Source organism: Solenopsis invicta, chromosome 14 (assembly GCF_016802725.1).
Source record: "Solenopsis invicta isolate M01_SB chromosome 14, UNIL_Sinv_3.0, whole genome shotgun sequence".
In the NCBI taxonomy this organism is placed as follows: Eukaryota; Metazoa; Arthropoda; class Insecta; order Hymenoptera; family Formicidae; genus Solenopsis; species Solenopsis invicta.
Window position 1 is genome coordinate 2,545,089 of NC_052677.1, and position 22,773 is coordinate 2,567,861.

The window sequence follows — 22,773 nt, forward strand, 5'->3', positions numbered from 1 at the left end:
AATTTGCATTATTATTTTTTCTTCGAAATAAATAATTATATTTTCTATTGTTATGTAGGACTCAATGTTAAGAACCAAAAATGTTTTGTACTACCGCTACCGTATTAAATCCAAGGTTCAAAACAAAATTTTGTTCAGACGAAAATAAGGCTAAACAGTGGATTATTGAAGAATTACTAAAAATGAATATAAGAGTCACTAATGATACCGAAACAATACGCAGAGTCATAACGTCAGCTCTCTTCAAGAACGAGATGTCATAAGCGAAATACACGAGGACATTTGGAAGTGTTTCGACGACATAGTAAATAATTCAAAATCTGATACTGATAATAGCAATCTTGATGATTCATTAAGCACAACATCGTTTGAGAGATAACCAAGTGACAGAAGTAAAAAGAAAACTGCTGTCTACAATGCTGAGTTAACAAAATACCTCGTGTTACCATTGTCACCTAGAAATGAGGATCTTTAATATGATGGAAAACACATGCTTTGGAATAGCCTAATCTCAAAACTTTGGTTATAAAATACTTGAGTGCTCCTCCTTCTTCTGTCAATTTAAAAAGACTTTTTAGTGCAGGAAAGTTAGTTTATTTTGATAATCGAAATAGGTTGTCATCGCAGAATGCTGAAATGTTATTATTCATTATAAAAAATTTATTAATATTAAACTACAATTTTTAAATAAAGTTGAAACTATAATGTAAATAAAATATAAAATCATAAATAAATCTGATACTTTTCTTGGTTTTTATTATAATTATTTATATTTAATTTATTCTTATTAATAAAAAATAAAAAATAAAGTAATAACATAACAAATAATAATATAAAAAATTTATGTTATATAACTTTGACGATTATAAATAATAAATAATTAAATAGTTATCACTTATGAAGCATATTCTTCAGGAATTAGTATCGGATATCCGGAAAATATCCGGTATCCGGTTTTACTTTGCTGGATATTTGATATCTAATATCCGGCAATTTCATTATCCGGCATATCACTAGTAGAAACTATAAAAGATAGAGAAAAATGTTCTGAATGAAAGTTGAATGATTGCAAGAGTATTTTATAACAGCGATAAAAAGAAATTAAAAAAAAATTTTTTTAATGCTTTTCCCCACCACCTACCTTTTTTTTCAAAATTTTTTTTTATAAGTAAAATAAAGCTTTTTTTTTTTAATTTAATAGTATATGACAAAGTTATGATGCGACCTTTCCAAGAATAATTAAAAACCATGCGTGGTGCCGCCTACTCATTCGTACGTTCGATATTACAATAAAACGGATTTGTCTTATATGGCGTTGACTACGCGAAAGAACATGAAGACAAATCAATACAATACAATAAATGTTGAACTAACAGTTTCATAATAATAATAGTAATAGTAAAATAATAGTGACTTTTTTTAAACCACTCAAATTAGTCAAATTTGTTGGATAATATGTCACAGTATGTACGGAAAACTAATTATGAATAAAGAAATTATTATTTATGCATAACTTGTTTTTAATTGCAAATATTTCTCTTGGTTATTTTAAAATAAAATGATACCAAACTGAAGAATAACAACAATTACGGTGTTGTAAGACATTAATTTTTTGTGTACAAAATAATAAATATTATTAATATAAGTTAAACATTTATTTACTGGTCTACATGATTTGACTAGAACATTTATTCTCTTCAGCATTTTACAGACAAGGAGACTTGGTTTACAAAAAAATTATTACTCACACATTCCATACCTTTATTATCTAATGTCAGCTCATCAACTAACAAGAGAACTAACATAAAACTAATTTAAAAATTAGTTAGAATTTTCACCTTTTATACTGCATTATACAATTCAATTTATATTCATTATATACAAAATTTGATTAGTGTAGAAATATGCATAACGACGCCACTTGGCGCATGCATTTTGGATCATCTCTTATCTTGAAATTTAATTTTTACGTCTCGGCAGTATTGACCTTAATATGTATACATTCAAGTGTTACATAAATGCTTTTCTCGATGTGTGCGATTTTATGATATTTACTCAGACTGTCCTCGAAATGTTTTTATCATCTCCTATTATGGAAAAATAAGAGAGAAACATGATGCGTAAAGTATTGAATATATGTACCATATGCTTATGGAGAAGTTTCTAATTATTTTTGGAAAATGGAAATGTCGGAACATAATTTTATCATATACCATTAAATTCATAATAAAATAAACTTTATTTTGCTTATAAAGAGAAATAAAAGTTAAAAAAAAAATAGGTAGGTGATGGAGGAAAATATTTAAAAAAATTTTTTTCCGCATCACTCGTTGTGTCAAAAAAGGTATTGTTTTTGGTATGGTGGACAGAATAATTTCATTATCACTTCCACATTTTCATCAAAAAATTTTTACTCTTTCCCAATTTTTCCCACTAAGTATGACTGCAACGTAGCTTTTACAATCCCCTTTAAATTTAATAAATTTATAACTGCGGGAAAAAATCACATTGACCGATTATTGTGCAATGATGCAATCTGCAAAATTAATTGTAGAGATTGTGAGTCTTCTTATGTGGGACAGACAAAATGTCAGCTAAAAACAAAAGTTACGAAACATAAGTCGGATATCAGAAAATCTAGTTCTCCTTCCGTTATTTCGAAGCATTGTATCAAGAATAATCATTTTAATTGGGACAATGTAGAAATCTTAGATAAAGAATCATCCTTTAAAAAAAGATGGATATCTGAAATGTTACACATAAAGAGACAACAAAAAAGACTCAACAAACAAAGTGATACCGAATTGCTTTTTGAGGCGTATCTCCCTATTCTCGATCATATTTCCCCTCTTTAATGTCTAATCCTTTCCCCCCTCCCCTTTCCTACTTATATCGTTCTGTTTCGACAATTCTCTTACCTTATGATTCGTTTCACAACACTCTGTGATGTACATTCGTACCAACATCATATAGGATATATTAAGTTTTCGGAACTCATAAGTATGATCTGTATTATTCTTTTCATGTTATTTATTTCATATTACAATTTTATTATTGAACTTGTACAGCTTTTAATTTATTATTTTTTGTTGTTATATTTTAACTGTACGTCAAAACGACTGTACGTTAGTTCTTTTTTTTCTTTCTTATAATTTCATGATCTTGACTTGCACAGCTCTCAATCTATTATAGTTATTATCATTTTTATCTGTATTTATTTATTTATTTATTACATTCTGACGTTGAATATTGTTGTTTCTTCTTTCTTTTTTGTGCAGGTTTTCTAGACTTATGTTCCAAAAACAATATCTCTTCACTCGTTTCTCGAGGATACATCTCGAACTAAGACGCTTTTTGACACATTTGTAAACTCGATTCAATGTGGTACGTTTTTCGTAAACTGATATCGCAGATATATTCGGTAAGATCCTAATTTATTGATCAATGTTGCGTTAAGTTTGTCTTACGATTTGCTATTTAATTGTTTCGTTGTTATAGATTCAAATATTATACGGAAGATGACTAGCAATTAAATAGTCGAAACGTTTACTTTATTTACCTTGGTATTTATTTTGTATTAGCGCACAACACCCTGCACGTCTCTAAAGCTCTTCTTGTCTCATTTGAATTGTTATTTGTTAGGAGCCTTAAACTTTGCACTTATTTTCTAATTTATTTAAAAAATTTTTTTTAATTTTTTTATTACTATATAAAGTTATAAAGTACTCTTGCAGCCATTCAACTTTCATTGAGAACATTTTTCTCTATTTCTTATAGTTTCGACGATACATGCTTCGAAAGAAAAAAACCGATTTTTTTCAAAGGAGTGTTTCACCCTTAAAAGTGCATTAAAACACGTATAAAAAAATACGTGTCTCTCATTTTTATCTGTACAACATATTAAAGACACGTCGAATTCGGAGGGAGTCGTTTCCGTAGCGCACAAACGCGCGGACGGGTGCGTGTACCATGCGTATAGAGAGGTTTTTAATTATTTTTGCAAAATGGGAATGTCGCATCGTAACATTATCATATACCGTTAAATTTGTAATAAAATAAGCTTTACTTTGTTTATAAAGAGAAATAAAAATTTAAAAAAAAAAAATAAGAAAGTAGTGGGGTAAAGTGTAAAAAAATTTTTTTTATCGCTGTTATACAGTACTCTTCGAGCCATTCAACTTTTATTTAGAATATTTTTCTCTATCTCTTGTAGTTTCGATATACGCTTCGGAAAAAAACCGATTTTCTTCAAACGGGTGTTTCAATCCCAAAAGTGAAAACGGCACGTATAAAAAAATACGTCTCTTATTTTTATCTATACAACAACATATTAAAAGTTCGTTAAAATCGAATGGGAGAAATCTCGAAACATTTCCTTGTAAGTGTATGTGAACCTGATTTCAATAAAAGTATTTTCTCCAGAATCATTCTCATTATTTCCCGGATAAACATTGTATATCTTACTATAAAATAAAATTTGAACAATATTTGGATAGCGTTTGTTAACTTTTGTCTTTAAAATATTGAAAATAATCTTTTCTAAATTTAAAAATGTTAAAGCATAAGACAAATTCTATTTGCCATGTTATTACTACCTACTCAATTATGTGTGATTATTGCTGTCTCACGATTCAATTATACCAAACATGTATAATGTATGTGTATTAATTTGTTGCTCTGATATTATTACAAGTCATGTCTAAATAGTACAAGTCATAACTAACATCACAAATAATGTGAAAATGATATAAAAATTAATTATGATTAATGAAAAAGTTACTTTTTGGAACCGTTTTGAGGTCATTTTGATATTATAACTTTTTGTTTTACTATATTTTTTAATTTAATGCATGTTACAGGTTTTATAAATACTTCTATTGCACTATTTCAAATGACGTTTTGCAAAATTATTTCAGAATTGTTGCACGTAAAATAACGTGTAAGTGATTGAAATTTTTCTAAAAACTTCTCGAAACATTAATGGTATATAAATTTTCTCTTAAATGTCATAATTTTATACTTTATAGACGATCTTTGTAAGTCCACTATATTTTCGTCGTTCAGAAAAATTACGCATGTTTTAAATGACAATATCCAGAACAAATAATAAATTAATTTTGGAAATTACATCTTCAAAATCTAATAAATTTTATATTCTTCTGAATTTCAGATATTCTTCTGAAATTTTTCTTGTTTAATATATGCACTGTATAATATATCTTACGTATTCATTTGTAATTTTCCTTAATGTTTATCATTCTTGATTATGAAACAAGTTTTTTTTTTAGTCTCGAGAGTCAGCAGATCCTTTCCATATTTTTAACAATAATTTTGTTATCATTATAACGTTATTAAGCATATATAATATATGATAAAAAGCGCAAAGACGTTTTAATAATAACAAAATTGTTGTTAAAAATTACAAAATACACAAAAAGAATAATTTTACTGAAATACGGATGTAAAAATAATTATGTTGAACTACATTTAAACAATTGTATCCGATGCTTAACTTGGTTGTTACAAAGTCAAAACTGTTTGCAGTAACATTATCTTGCTTAGACGTCTTATACAATTATTTTGATCACGCAACATAAAATTATTTTCTGATCTGTATCTAGCTAAATTTTTATAATAGATGCTGCAATAAAATTGTTCTTTCCGTATAGGTTTGCAAGATGATGTATGTGTATGCGTTTAGCTGCTTCTTGCATTTGCAGTTTATGATCACACTTCTTGCACTTATTAGGTTAGTATCTATTGCTTTCTTGAACGACAAGTAGACATGAGGTTAATATCAGTCAAGTTCTCGGTTATCCAAGGCTCAGAATGAATCAGGAAGTCCGCCGATATAAACGATGACGAAGCAGATCATTAGACCTTGTATTCACAATGATCATTATCTACAGTGCCAATTGAAACTATACATACATAGATCTGCCATTTCATTCCAGAGTATAAAAGGATGCTCTGATGTAGACATAAAATCTGTTTGGTTCTGTTATCTGCGTGTATCATTTTGCAACTAACTTTACGAAACGAAGCAGTGAAGTCAGCATTTCAGTAAAAAACGATTCAAATTGAGAACGAGCAACTTGCAGGTCAGTGTGTCGATTATTATCAACGCTCTATTCTCTCGAATACGATTCAAATTGAATTTAATTAATAAATAGAAATTTAAAAAAATCTCTGATAAATATTAAGCTTGTTCTTTTTAGTTCAAACTCTTGCAGAGTTCATCTTTTTTCTTTTTCTTCTCATGTTGAAGAAAAAAAAAAGATAAAAGGTAAAGAAATCATGCTAACAAAAAAAAACACAAATCTTGTAATATCTATTGCAATATTATAATGAAGTCTTTGAGATATATGAATATATATATATATATATATATATATATATATATATATACACACACATATATACATGTGTGTGTGTGTGTGTGTGCGCGCGCGCGCGCGTGCGTGCGTGCGTGCGTGCGTGCGTGCGTGCGTGCGTGCGTGCGTGCGTGCGTGCGTGCGTGCGTGCGTGCGTGCGTGCGTGCGTGTGTGTGTGTGTGTGTGTGTGTGTGTGTAGATGATGTACAGCAACTGGTGCGAGAAAATTTAAAGAGAATTTATTATCTAGATAATAAATTCAAACAAAAATCAAGATTAAATGGCAATTATGTTTTTAATTTTAACTGTTTAAATATAATATTAATGTGAAAAGTGCTTAACCCTTAAACACGTAAGTGGGTCTGAGAGACCCCATATGAAGTTTTGAACGCTTGCAATGTGAAGACGGAATGAGATAGGAGGTTCGGACGAAGACATAAAAAAAAGTTTAAAATCTCTTCTTTCGATTGATATGATTGATCAATTTTTTTGGTCAACTAGAATTCAAACGGCACGGCAGCAAAGTTTTGTTAGGGTCAATGCGACCCATATAGTGTGTAAGTGAAACATTTTTTGTGAGTATTTTACATAAAAAAGCAGGACAAAATACGTTCGAACAAGTGAGTTTGCGAATGTTACTCACATATACTCTGTCTAAAGTTGGAATACTACAAAATGCTAAAAAAGGGAGTTTTTCCAAAATATATCATGAAACACATCAATTTTGAATTTTAGACACAATTTAATCAAAAATACCTCATATTCGCCTTGTTACATAAGTACATTTTTTAATAGAAATGACAATGATATAATTTTTTTTTGAAAGTATGAATCTTTAGCTTTAAACCGCCGTATTGTAAAGTTCTTCAAAGTTTTTTGTTGCAAAGATATGATTTTTTTTTTAAAGTGGATTTTTAGATGCCAAAAAATACCTCATATTCTCCATGTTACATAATTATACTTTTTAAAAGAAATGACTTTGCCAAATTTTATTTTGAAAGTGATTTTTTAGCTTTAAAATGCCGTATTTGAATGTCCTTAAACGTTTTTTGTTGCGAAGATATGATTTTTTGAAGGAAAAGTGGATTTTGACCAATTACTCATTTTTGCTTAATGATTTTGCTTTTATAACTTTACAATAAATTATTTTTTGTCAATGCCGATTATGCAATCACATTCTTGAGATTTTGCACTTTTGTTTAAAAAAAAAATTGTAGAAAAATATCGATTGTAATCAAAGTTATAGCTTCTCAAAGTTGAAAAAGTCTCCTAGACCCAAAAATGTGTTTCCGTATTTTACAGGATCGGTGTGTTTAAGGGTTAAAGCGTGTAAATATTAGAATTATAAACATTATAATTTACGAACATTAAAATTAAAAAAAATAAAGCCTCAAAATGTTATTATTTTTTATTTTTGTCTTATTTTATCATCTAAAATTAGTTCTTAAATTTTCTATTATTAATTGTCGAAAACTTTGTATATATAATATTCTCATGTTAATATTTTCATGCTCGTATCAATAAATAATGAGTAATATAAAGCCGAGAACAAGCTATTCTTTAGTTTTCGAATTACAATTTATTTTAATCTTAAAACCAAGATATAGTTAGCAGAACGTTTTTGTTCTTCTTCAGCCGCATTAATTTACATTTCTAATGTCAAATTACTATACTTAAATATAAATTTCTACATGCTCGCATAATTATGTTAATTTTTGTCCGTTATATGATAATCAGCATAGTTCTATTCGTCAATACAGCGCGAGAACAGTCTGAATCCATAGAGTACTGTGAGGCAACGTCTTGATATTAAGAGTCTCTTTATTAAAATGTATTAATTTAAATGATTAATAATAGTTTAAATAACTAATACTAATTTAACTAAATAAAAATAATTTCGATAAACACTATTAACATAAATAAAATGATTTGAAAAGATAAACATTTTTTTTAACATGGCCCTGATAATTTTAATAGACTGACGAATACATTAATAATTTAAACAACTTATGAATAGTATATTGCATGAATAAATCCAATCAGCACACAATAATTTTTAAATGTTTTTTTAAATGTTTATTTAATATTAATTACTTATTGTACAATTCATTATAACAATAATATTTATTAAACATTTATTAAATATTTATTTAACATTAATTAAACATTTAAAATAATGATTTAAAGAAAATATTAATTTAATATTTATTTAACGTTTATTTAACATTTATATTTCAAAGTAGAGAGATATTTTGACCGTTACTGTATCAATACAAATTAAACAGAAATGCTTTCTACGGTAGTAGCTAGATCTTTGTGCTAGTATTGTTTGTGTGATTTTATATACTTTCCTCAAATGCAATGAACTACATGCCGAATTAATTTTCAGTCATACCAGTTCTGAATTGAACAAGATTAAGTAAAATCATGTATTATTAAAATTGAAATTAATATTAACCCTTTCTCCCCTAAATTTATATTTCATTAATTATTTATTTCACATAATGATTTGGGAAAATGTTTATTTAACATTTATTTAATGTTTATTTAATATTTATGTTACATTAATAATTTATTTGCAAAAATGATTTTAAATAACCATTAATTTAACATTTTTTAAACATTAATTTAATAATTATTTTACATTAATTTTTTATTTGAAACAATAATTTCAAAAACATTAATCTAACATTTATTCAACATCAATTTAATATTTACATTACATTAATTTTTCATTTAAAACAATAATATCAAAAACCTTAATTTAAACCCTTAAACACACCGTAAAAAACGTAAACACATTTTTGGGTCTGGGAGACTTTTTCAACTTTGAGAAGCTATAACTTTGGCTCTAATCAACAATTTTCAACGATCTTTGGTAAACCTTTACAAAAGGGGAGCAGCCTCTAACGACTTTGACCTTGACATATGTTATCAACGGGAAAGTACTGAGTGACATAGAAAAGGTTTTAAGTAATGCTCACGTCTTATTAAAAAAATATTATTACAGAAAAAAAACAGTTTTTCTTACTTATTTCAGAAAATTTTCATTTTACAAAAAAATGTGTCAAACAAAAAATGAAGCTCGTAATAAGCTCTATAAAAAAAGTTATATGCATATTTTACCTAACTTCAATATTGTAGTTGTTATAGTAGAAAAACTGTTTTAAAATAATTTTTTTTTTAGTTTGAATAGTTTTGCGTAAAATGTAGATACTTGGGCGGGGGAGGAGCTCCGCCCAAGGCGATATTTGATTTGAAATTATGGCCCACCCTTTCCCGCATCCACCACGTTATTAGTGGACTCACTGAGACGAGATGGGTTAGGTTAGAAAAAGTACGGGGAGGGGGTGCAGGGGAGGAGCGAAGCCCACGCGTTCTCTGTACATGTAAAAATTTGTATTTGTCAGAGTTTTTTTAAAATGGTTTTTAAAATTATAACTCCTAAAGTGTTGGAGTTAGGTAAAATATGTATAGAACCTTATTTGCAGAGCTCATCACAAGCTTCAATTTTTTATTTAACATACTTTTTTGTAAAATAAATATTTTCTGAAATAATAAGGAAAAACTATTTTTTCTTTTTCTGATATTTTTTTAATAAGACGTGAGCATTACTTAAAACCTTTTGTATGTTACTCAGTACCAGTGTTGCCAATTCGTTGAGAGCTTTTCCTACCAGAATACGTCTGAAATCCTACGCGCAAATTTCAAATCCTACTAAATTTTAATTTATCTATAAAAACGTTTTCTAATTAAATTAATAAAAAATTGTGTTAAAATTTTATTAACATGCTTTTTCTTCTCGTTCCTTGCTCGCTGTTCCAAGCGTAGGAAACCATCGATCAGCTCTTTATACTGTTCTCTATCAGAAGCAACCCGGAACAGTTCTTCAACATTGAGTCCGGACCAGATTCTTATATTCCTTAGCCACGAGAGATTTCTTCTTTCTATCCTTCTTTTTCCTTCGATTTTTCCTTTCATGATGGTTTGTAGGAGTTCATCCTTGGGGCCACGCAACATATGACCAAAATATTTCAGCTTATGTTGCTTCATTATTGTCAGCAGTTTCCGATCTGCGTGCAGGCGACGCAATACGCTCTCATTGGTCACACGGTCCATCCAAGATACTTGAAAAATCCTGCGATAATACCACATCTCAAACGCCTCAAGGCGATTTATCATTGATACCTTCAGCGTCCAAGTCTTGCAGCCGTAAAAAAGGCTCGACCACACATAACACCGGAGCACCCTTAAACGGACCGCCAAATCTGAAGACCGGCAACATAGAACACTTCTCATTCGAGTAAAAGCAGATCTCGCAATTTCGATTCTTGCTCGAATCTCCTTGTCCGGGCTGGCCGTCTCATTTAGCCATGCTCCCAAGTATTTGAAGTGGTGAACACTCTCCCCTTGAATATTTCTCCCCTTGATTCTGAGTTCGCCAGGGTTTATTTCTTTCTTACTTATGACCATCAACTTCGTTTTTTTCCGTGTTGATAGTTAACCCATATTTGGTACAGGTCTCACTGACAGCCTCCACTAATCTCTGGAGGTCCTCCATGCTCTCCGCCAAGAGAGCCGTATTATCGGCATATCGAATGTTACTATTCATTCCCAACTCGCACCCCCTCATTGCGGTCCTCCAGGGCTTCACTGAATATTATCTCGGAATAGACATTAAAAAGTAGCAGAGACAATACACATCCTTGACGAACGCCGCGCTTGATGGGCACGCAGTCGGTATGCTGATCGCCGTCGACCCTGACTGTCACCACTTGATTATAGTATAAATTTTTTAATAGCTATATATCAAGATTATCCCATCCTATACGGTGCATTGTGTCGAACAGTTGCGTATGCTGTACCCTATCAAATACCTTTTCAAAGTCTATGAAACACACGAAAACCGGTTTTTGGAATTCTCTACATTTTCGCAGCAACACGTTTATGCCAAACAGCGCGTCCCTTGTTCCTAGTCCGCCGCGAAAACCGAACTGTGCTCCCTCCATGATATTTTTGCACCGAGTATGAATCTGATCCTGGAGCAACAAGATTTTTAAGGTGTAACTCATCAAGCTGATAAGACGGAAATCAGAACACCCCTTTGGCTTGCACTTTTTTGGTAGCGGTATAAATGTCGATTTTAGCCTCTCCAATGGCATGTTGCCAGTCTGGTAAATTTGGTTAAACAGTGCTGTCAGCACCCCGATGCTCCCTTTATCAAGCAATTTTAATAGCTTGACTGGTCCGTCAGGTCCGGGGTCTCTACGATTTCTGGCCTTACAGACAGCCGAATCTACTTTCGAGAGGAGAATGCTAGCTCCCATCATGTAATCCTTGAACTGTATTTGTAATTCTTTTCGGTTGGAGTCAAAAAGGTGCTGAATGTACTTTGTCCATTCGGCGTTACGATCTTTGGGAACAAATACAACTCTGCCATCCGCATATGACAAGGCGTGGTGTCTTGAGCCTTCCACACTCGCTTAATTTCCTTGTGAAAACGGAAATCATTGTGCATCGCCTGCAGCCGTTCTATTTCTCTGCACGACCTTTTTAGATGTTCTTCCTTGACTTCTCTAATCTTTCTCCAAATTAGTCGATTGGTATTATTATATTGTACTGGATTCCTATTTTTAAAAAATCATCGCCGCTTCATCAGATTCAGGATTTCATCAGTCATTCAATTTTTTTTTAAGCCGTTTATTATTCTTAAGTTTTTCACTAGATTGAAGGATTGCATTCTTGATTTTCTCTCATCCCAAATCCATGTCGCTATTTGCTTATACATCCGGTAGTATGTTGGCCAGACTTGAATTAATTTCCTGTTTCAGCGTCTCTGCTGCATGGGATGATTGTAGCCCTTTAAAATTAAATCTTTGTCGCTTGTTTCTTACAGCCACTTTTTTTAAGAGCAGCTTTATTTTTGCACAGAGCAAATTATAATCCGAGTTGATGTCTGCCGCTGGGTATATTTTCACAGATTGAAGGCAATTTCTGAACCGCTGGTTCGTTGGGATAAAATCAATTTGGTTACGGACGATGCTACCATTATGTCCATCCCGCGACGATCTCCAAGTATACAGACGTCGCTTAGGTAGTTGGGACTACGTATTCTGAACCACCAAGTCGTTATTGATGAAAAACTGCACCAAGCGATCCCCCTTTCGTTTTCTTCCCCAAGTCTAAACTGACCAGTCATTTTATTTGTGAGGGTACATCCAACTTTCGCGTTAAAGTCCTCCATAATAATATTTATTTCAGATCTCTTTGAAAGGGCCTCGTCGACCTGTTCATAAAACTTTTTGACCTCTTGATCTTTCTTGTTGGCTGTAGGTGCATAGACTTGGATGATGTTTGTGTTAAGTGGGTTTCCTCTCAGCTGTAACAGCATAACTTGTTCGGAGAGCGGCAAAAAGTTCCTTACTGCCAGTGCCAAGCTCTCCTCCAGAATAACTGCCACTTCGTTACGGTGCAAACTGTTAGGTGAGCTTGAGTAATAGATCGGATCTAACAATGCCGCTGTCTGGCCATCTAATCCGCATGCTTCGAAAATCTGGATCTTCATCTGCTTTATTTCCTGTGTTAGGTTACGCAATTTGCCTCCCTCATGGAGAGATTTTACATTCCTACATACGAGGCTATCTTGTTAACGTTCATCATTCTGATCTATTTGTTGTATAATGTTTTATTTTCTCCTCAAAATTGTATCCAAGATATGGATGCGGATGAAGATAATTTTTTATATTTACTTTTAGAAAATTTTTTTTACATCCAGAAATCACAATCCGTTAGGCAAGTTATTGAATAAGAATAGTGACATTGTTTAAAAGTTTTACGGGGTCGCCATTATTAGTTTGAAATGCTTTGTTAACGTTTTGAGTTTCATCTAATACAGGTTTTAAAAATAAAAAATATAATTTGTTACGGCTGTTTGCATACATATTATATAACAGTTCTGCAGTGTAGCATTTATCAGTTGTCCTTTTAAGTTAAAAATGAGTTTTAAGTTCTAGACATTCCTGGAGAATCCTACTTACTGCATTGGCGATTGACAACACACAAATGAATGCAACCTCAAGAATTTGCAAAGGATCTAAATCATCATTTAAGGCTTTGAATAAAAATTTATATTGTTCTCGTCGTTCTGACGACCTAAAATAAGCACAAGAGTAAATAAATTAAATTTATCATTATTTATTGTCCAGAAACTAAAAAAAAAATTAGAGATTTACCTTGAAAACCAATTAAACGTTTTACTAACTAAAAACTTTAAATTTTTAAATAGTGTATCTGCCATAGCACGTAAAACAGCCAACTGAATAGAATGACACACACAACATATTAATATTAAATGGGGAACTTCTTCTTGAAGTTTACAAAAAACATCATTGTCAATAGCTATATAAAATAAAATTTATTTGATAAAAATTAAAATAAAAAGACACAAAATACCTTTAACTCATATATAGTTAAAAACTTAAATAAAAATTAAGAAATATTAAATGTATACCTGTCGTAACAAATGCATTATCTGTTCTAAGATCATACATTTTCTGAATAAAAAGATTATATTTTGTGATAGTATTTTTGACTGCTTTTACAATAATTGAGCATCACCGCTTTCTAATGATTTCAATTTTTTAAAAATGAAAACAACTTTTCTTTTTAACAAAGAAAAATAAATTATACAAATTCTCAATAGTTTAAAAACTGCAATATCTGTTGATTTATCGATTAAGAGACTATAAGAGCTGTCGCCTATATATGTTCTTAAGTCAAATTTGAAATTAGACGCTATAATATTTTTTAAAATTGCTGTAGCTTATGTTCTATGCAATTTAATTTCATTAAATTTGTGCGCAGTCTTAAAGCCAGACTTAATGAGTGCACTTAGATGATCAACGGATCTTATTGCACAATGACAAGTAACAAAGAGAATCATTTTGATTTCGACTGTGGTTGATTCAAGAGAATACGAGGTGTGTTCAAAAAGTATCGCGAATTTTGAATTTTCGCGGGTTACGTATATTCGAATTTCGATCTTTTTGTGGCGTTATGTTGGTACTCATGTCTCTCACTTATGCCGACAAGCTCGGCCATTTTGAATGTTCACTTAATTGTTGACAGCTGCTTTGCTTGCACGTGTTTTGGAGCGTCTTCGATTTTTACCTATTCAAAAAAATGGATCAAAGAACCTGTATCAAATTTTGTGTGAAAAACGAAATTAAGTGCGCGGATGCATTCCGAATGTTGACTGTGGCATACGGAGAAGCTACCTTGGACCGAAGCAACGTTTATCGGTGGTACAAAATGTTCTCAGAAGGCCGAGAAGATGTGAACGACGAAGAGCGTGCCGGACGCCCGAGCACTTCAACAACAGACGAAAAAATTAATGAAGTGGAGAAAATGGTATTGGCCAATCGTCGAATCACCGTTAGAGAAGTTGCTGAGGACCTAAACATATCGATTGGCTCGTGCCATTCGATTTTTATCAATGATTTGGGCATGAGACGGGTCGCCGCGAAATTCGTACCAAAATTGCTCAATTGCGACCAAAAACAGCATCGCATGAACATTGCTAATGAGATGTTGGACTCTGTCCGCGACGACCCAAATTTGCTCCAGAGGGTCATAACTGGTGACGAATCGTGGGTTTATGGTTATGACGTGGAAACCAAAGCTCAATCATCTCAATGGAAGCTGCCGCACGAACCAAGACCGAAAAAAGCGCGCCAAGTTCGGTCGAATGTGAAAGTTTTGCTGACAGTTTTCTTCGATTGCAGGGGCGTGGTGCATCATGAGTTCTTGCCACAGGGTAGAACGGTCAATAAGGAATATTATCTGCAAGTTATGCGCAATTTGCGCGAAGCAATCCGCCAGAAACGCCCGGATTTGTGGAAGAACAAAAATTGGCTTTTGCACCACGATAACGCCCCTGCTCACACATCGTTGCTTGTGCGCGACTTTTTGGCCAAAAACAACACACTAATGATGCCGCAGCCACCGTATTCCCCAGATCTGGCCCCCTGTGACTTTTTCTTGTTCCCTAAACTGAAGAGGCCCATGAAAGGACGACGTTACGCTACGCTTGACGAGATAAAGACGGCATCGAAGGAGGAGCTGAACAAGATAAAAAAAAAAATGATTTTTTGAAGTGCTTCGAAGATTAGAAAAACCGTTGGCACAAGTGTATAATATCTCATGGGGATTACTTTGAAGGGGACAAAATAGATATTCATGAATAAATAAATAATTTTTGAAAAAACACAAAATTCGCGATACTTTTTGAACACACCTCGTATGCACTTGCAGAATCTTGGTCAAGTTGTAATTTCAACTGTTTCTGATTTGAAAACGGCTCAGCAGCTTTAATATGCTTCGAGGTTTTAGTATGCTTTATAAGAAGAGCACGATGTACCTTCAAAGCGCATTTACAGTATTTGCACAAAACCATGTATTTGTCAGTTGCAAATTCTTCAATCCATTCTTTGAGCAATAGTTCTGATTTCCATTTTTTTAAATATTTTTGTATTTCAAAGGTTACTTTTATGACATTTTTTATCTGTAATAAACTTAAAAATATTTTCCACATGATGGTTATATAAAAAGAATAAAGAAAAAAAGAAAATACTATATCTCATATAGCACACTTCGTTTGAGGGCTATCACGTTGTTGTATATTCCAGATAACAATCTGAATCATTTTGTCGTTACAATAACAGTAAATGTGGGTTATATTTTGTTATATCAGAAGGTTCCACAAATGAGCACACGCTCTAAGTTTAAGGTGTTCTTTAATAAAATTACTTCTTGATACAGTTGTAATTGCGTAAGTGTGTGATCTGCAATATTTTTGGTTTTGATTTAGGCGGCGCCTGAAAGCGCCTGGAAAAAGTTGGTCAGTTGCCGAATAGGTTGCAAATAAATTTTTCTTTCTTCTGCTTCCTCTTCTTGTGCTTCTCTATGTCAAAGAAACGCCTTGGCGTTTTAGAACGAGGAGAGCAAGGAGATGCAGCGACTGGGACGACAACGACACTCCTCAGCCTCGACGGAGTGCCCGAGATAGACGTAGGCGACGTCTGGGTGTCGCTGGACGGAGCGGACGGCGACGTCTGGGTTTCCTGGTCTCTCGTGCGGACTACGGGGAACCGGCGTCGAGGGCCATCGTGCAGAAGTAGTTTGATCTCTCGTAGTTTCCAGGGGAGAAACGAGACACCCTGATCTAGTATCATGATTCCCTGGCAATTGTCGGGACAGATGCAACCCGGACCATTCGGATACGGGTAGGGACCGGGACGATCCCGTCGAAGACGTTGACGAGGCAGTTTGACTTGCCGCAAAGCTCTTCGACCTAAAGATTGAGGGCCCTGAAGGAAGCACACTTTAGGTTACACCAAAGTAGAGGGCCGGAAGGGGGCTCTGCCTCGATCAGAGGATGCGTGCATGACGGGTTGCAATCGCGTGTTATATGCGCTTGGTGGATGCATTCGACTCCCGAGAAAGCAGCCGCCTAGCGGCGGCGTCTGAATTAGCGCCGGCGCTTGCGCCCACGCTGGTGCCCGCGGCTTGCCTGCACGCTCGCACGCGCGCGCATGTTGGTGATGAATTTTGGTTTGCCACAGTAAATAATCAGCTCGATACCGGCCTCGATTCTGTAACCTTATTGATGTTTTGATATCATTGCGTAGGTCTTTTATATCATGTAATAGCTATGCAATGGTATAATATATATTTTTAAGGTTATAAAATAGAGTCCAGGAATAGATATTGTAACGTTTGTACATTGGACGAGGAGTGTTGCGTGGGATATTATTAACAAGATATAATAATAACATACCATTGCATTAACCACAGTTGAGTAATTTATAAAAACGTATAGTAAATCAGAAGACCTCAACTCGCAACTCTCAATGCTGGTGACTGTCTCTGGGTAAGTTTGAGTTAACGTACAAAACACGTGAAAAGTTGTCTGAGTATGAACTGGTGACTGTCTCTGTTGTAAACTTTCTGTTGTAAACTTTTGATCAACAACATAGATATGTTGTAGCCTCATTAGCTACTTTAATTATCTTGCATATCCGCCTAGCAACAATCACGCCACGAGCGCTCGTTGCATCGGAAATGCAAAATTGCGGAATTTACCAATCGTGTGAGCAGCGTAAGCATCGCACGATTTACGCAAGCATGGCCATATATGGGCCTAATGCCCCACCGTATCGGAAACACCGAAACTATAAGTTAGGCTGCCTAATTAGAGACAGCGGGAGATTCTTAACGCAAAGTACGAGCGGCACGTACGCGCTCCGCGATAAGTCGATCACCCGACACCCCGCAAAACATCCAGCGGCCGAGTGCGCAATAACACGTGATCCATTCACCGCGATTTGATTGTATTAAAAAAGGAAAATCTATAAAATTTATAATTGGGGAATAAAAATGTTAATAAAAGAGTGAAAGTGTTATTTGCCACCCTGCGCGTCCTCCTCCAAGTGTCCTCCTCGTGGGTTCCAACCCTTCAGACGGACCGAATCCCGAATATTTTATTTTGTTGCACCCGCCGGTACAAGAGGTATAATTCTATGGTTGCTTTTTAAATTCGCGCTACCAGCGCTATTACGTTATTGGGCACATTCAACTCAGCAGACAAAGTGGATTAGTGAACGCTCATTATATTGTGATTGGTTTATACTTAATGACAAGAACCAATCATATTAAAGAATCACTGAACGCTCACTGAACCATTTTCTTGAACGCACCCAATAACATAATAACGCTAAAGGCGCGCAGTTTGAAATAGACTTGAGCCTAAGAAACACTAGAATTTTGTTCTATTTCCTCCCATTATAGAAGCAAAAAACTAGTAGCTTTCCTACTAACTACTGACAGCGTAATTCTCCTATATTCGTAAATTTAAAACTACTAGAGTTAATAGGATTCCTACTGACTTGGCTACATTGATTTTCACTACTTACAGTAAATTTCGAAACACAGCCTAAGTATAACCTGAGAGGCGCCATGATGACCTTTTTCTTATAACGCTAAAATTCCCGGTGCACTAACAACGCACATCCATTTAGACCGAAATATAAACTAAAATTACATCCATTTTGCGACACTGTCGATAAAAATGGTTCAAGTCTATGCTAAAATCACGTAGTGAGTTTACCACATGTATGTACAGTCGTGTTCATTATAGTTGCGACACTTTTTCTTTGATGGTTTTTGGAATGTAACCTTGCTCATCGAGCGGCGAACGTAATTGGCTGGATCCACAAGTAAGAACCAATCATGTCCTCAGCTCTCGTTATAGTTGCGCGTTCAGAAACGCATCTAAGAAAAAGTGTCGCAACTGTAATGAACACGACTGTACACCCAGCGTGTTTGATTCTATCCATAGGAAAATTTTCCAAACTGAGAAGTCGCTATGTTTCTACATACTCGCAGTTCATGATTAATGTAACGATTAGAGCTTATTGGTCGTTACGCTAATCAGGAACTGTAAATATGTAGAAAGATAGCGACTTCTCAGTTTAGAAAAGTTCCCCATGGACAGAATCAAACACGCTGGGTGTACAGTGCATTGCATTGATGCCTGAGATACCAGTTTTATGGACCATGTTTCTTTTTTGATGGTTTTTATGTTCATGACCGAATACTGCGGTGATCGTTGACGTAGAATTCGGTCATGAACGTAAAAATAACTAAGAAAGAAACATGGTCTCTAAAATCGGTACCCCACGCATCAATGCAACACACTGTACAGTCGGGAGCTAAAAGGTTGCAACACATTTTCTTTGATGTCATCAATCGGCAAACGTAATTGGTTGGATCCACAGGTGAGAACCAATTACGTTTGCCGTTTGATGAGTAAGTCTACATTCCAAAAACCATCGAAGAAAATGTGTTGCAACCTTTTAGCTCACGGTACACCCAAGGACTTTGATTCTATCCATAGGGAAATTTTCTAAACTGAGAAGTCACCACTTTCTACATACTTACAGTTCATGATTAATGAAACGACTAGAGCTTATTGGTCGTTACGTTAATCATGAACTGTAAGTATGTAGAAAAATAGCGACTGTCAACGACCAACAACCAAATGCTGCTGTCAACGATCACCGCAGCATTCAGTCATGAACATAAAAATAATCAAGAAAGAAACGTGGTCCCTAAAATCGGTACTCCAGGCATCAACGCAGCGCACTGTACACCCAAGGACTTTGATTCTGTCCATGAGGAAATTTTCCAAACTGAGAAGTCGCTATTTTTTTACATACTTACAGTTCATGATTAACATAACGACCAATAAGTTCTAGTTGTTTCATTAACCATGAACTGCGAGTATGTAGAAAGTGGTGACTTCTTAGTCTGGAAAATTTTCCCATGGACAGAATCAAAGTCCTTGGGTGTCATCCAGCGTGTTTGAGTCTGTCCATGGGAAAATTTTCCAAACTGAGAAATCACCACTTTCTACATACTTGCAGTTTATGATTAAAGTAATAATTAGAGCTTATTGTTACGTTAATCATGATGTAAATATGTAGAAAGATAACGACTTCTCAGTTTAGAAAATTTCCCCATGGACAGAATCAAACACGCTTATTTTAGCTAAAACTTCTCCTTACACACATGATATAAATACAAGGATATGCTTTTCCGATGGACGAGTTTAGAACATTCTTGCGCAGCAGCCTGCTTACGTCACATTTGTACAACCTCGGCTACGTTCAGATCACTTCGGCGCGATAAAATATGGCTGCAGCAGGCATGTAATGACACATGGGTTATTATTGATATCATAGAAGATGAAGGTTTAAAATACGTCGCTGGCTACGTAGCCTATAAATTTAAACATAAATCCTTATTTAGGTACAGAAACATGCTTCTTGCCAGTTAATGTAGCCAGTCTAAATCATTTAGACTGGCTACAGTTTATTTCACGTAACAATTGTATATATCTCTCTAAAGAACTGTTAGAAACGCGTGTTATGAATATAGAGTTCAGTAAATTCCACGGTTCGTCACTTTGTAAAGATAAATTTATTTTTAATACATTGGCTGGAAAAATAATTTAATACATCCTATTGAAATACCTAAAGAAGTAATATTGTGTTTGGTAAGAACGCGAACGTACATTCGTGTACGTAAAATAAATCGTACGATTCCTATACAAAACAGAAATAGACATAAGAAAAAAAAAATTGTCAAAATTTGTCAATAATAAAATTACATAGAGAGATATTATTACATATGTAAACAATGGTTTTCCTTTCCATTCATAAATCCCCAATTTTTCAAATAAAGTACTAAAATTTCATTGATTTTTATTTCAGCTAATTTTCACTTTATTTCACTTAATTTTGCAACAAATACACATACTTAAACAATAAAATTGCTATATTAATGCTATTTTAATTATATCAATGCTACTTAAAAATAGTACAATTTATTAACAATTAATTCATTTTTAATTAATAATTTCCATGTATCCAATATTGTTCATAATTCTAATGTATCCAAAATATTTCAATATATTCCATGGATTCCGATATTAATTTTAGCTTAGCTAACTTATAAACTGATGTGACATACTTTTTATTCGTCACTCTGGTGAGAGTCTCGTTTATTCTGTAATAACATTGTCATTATTCACTTAATTATTTATTATATACTTTATTTTACTGATTATCCCAAGTAACAGCGATCATTTTTCAGCTTTCTCTACGTGTATTTGACAATTTAGTATAAGCGCTTCGAATTTGCCGCCTAATGATGACGTAGTCAGGCTGCAATTCTCATTGGTTGACTGGCGTTATCATGCGCAAGAGCATACCCTTGTATTTATATCATGCTTACACATTTAATAAATAACACATTTGATTTTTGCAGTGTATGTATGTACAGTCGTGAGCTAAAAAGTTGCAACACATTTTCTTCGATTGTTTTTGAAATGTAGACTTGCTCATCGAACGACAAACGTCATTGGTTCTTACCCGTGGATCCAACCAATTAAGCATCGAACTATCTAACCATCGAAGAAAATGTGTTGCAATCTTATAGCTCACGACTGTATAGTCGTGAGCTAAATGGTTGCAACACATTTTCTTTGTTTGTTTTTGAAATGTAGACTTGCTCATCAAACGGTGAACGTCATTGGTTCTTACCTGTGGATCCAACCAATTAAGCATCAAACCATCTACCATCAAAGAAAATGTGTTGCTACCTTTTAGCTCACGACTATACACGCAGTGCGACGGAATTCAGACCGTCGCGCGTGCAAATTCAGACAGCGACGCATCACCTTTCCCAACGCACGCCGCGTCTATAAGCTAAGCGCGATCCCGATGAAAACAAGTATGTGAAATCCACGATCTTTTCACGTAGATCATTCAAGTGGAATATACATAACCAATCGAGTAGATGATCCACTTAAAAACGGTACTAGAATCCACGCCGAAATCTAATTAATGTTTCAAATTCTTTTATGAATTTCTTCGAAATATCTATATAAATATTATATTATTACACCACATAATTTCAATGAGCAAAACAATATTTTTGTAATATTTAAAAAAATATTTTTCACAAAAAAAAGATTCGGGAATTTTTTCTCAGAAATTCCCGAGCGACCACCCATCCAAGTTGTGACCGTGCTCGACGCTGTTTGACCTCCAGATTGCTGCGAACTGGATTCCTCGTAATGACCTGTGAACACTATGCTAATGTGTATATAACTGATATATTAGCTGAGTATATATTATTGAAGAGATGAACAATGTATAATTAAACCATATTATTTACATAAATATATATAAAATTATAGTCTTTTTACTGATTTTTATAAATGCTGAATAATATCTGGAAAACTTTTCTGTTATTTGTTTAAATAAGAATGCAACCAGAAAATATATGTCGTCAATATAATACAATAATCAAATTAAATATAAAAAATTTTTATTAAGAAAACAATTAAAAAAACTTTAAAAAATATTGTCTACTCATTGGGATATACTTAGATCGAGGTTTCTTTATTCATACATCTATTTTGTTTATTGATAATATTTATGTTTCTCAACAGTACTGTGTTCAAGAAAGAAATCTTGGACTTCAAAATCAAAATGAAGAAATTACTCATGTGAATTCTAAGTTGCTATCTCCTATTTTTATCTTCTTTAAATTGAATCAATAATTCTATTATATTTGAAGATAAGTCGATGTGAATTTATTCTCATGAAATCCACATTGCTGTTACCTCTCAGATAGCAATGCATTCTTTGCACAAAAGGAGAAATACTTGCTAATTACAAATTTCTTTTGGTTGCAGACACGTTGTTAAATCGCAGCCGCTAATCCTTTTGTATAAGACTATTTAAACGCAATAGGAAGGAAACTATTTCTC

General features: G+C 33.5%; 1 protein-coding gene and 1 long non-coding RNA gene across 4 annotated transcripts in view; both read left to right on the top strand.

The window, feature by feature from the left end:
* Positions 1–2,891: 2,891 nt before the first annotated feature.
* On the top strand, positions 2,892–4,424 carry LOC113005753. 3 transcript variants are annotated; one of them, XR_005576378.1, is made up of 4 exons: positions 2,892–3,000; positions 3,279–3,421; positions 3,778–3,958; positions 4,214–4,424. It is a non-coding gene; the product is annotated as an uncharacterized LOC113005753 (long non-coding RNA). The 3 variants fall into 3 exon arrangements; XR_003269582.2 differs by having other exon boundaries at positions 3,778–4,424; XR_003269583.2 differs by lacking the exons at positions 3,778–3,958; positions 4,214–4,424 and adding an exon at positions 3,499–3,764.
* A 1,516-nt stretch (positions 4,425–5,940) lies between these two features.
* LOC105198287 overlaps positions 5,941–22,773 on the top strand; it is a 103,721-nt gene continuing 86,888 nt past the window's right edge. Inside the window, exon 1 of the mRNA XM_039457638.1 lies at positions 5,941–6,101. The gene's annotated coding sequence lies outside the window, so the exon portion shown is untranslated. The remainder of the gene's footprint in view (positions 6,102–22,773) is intronic.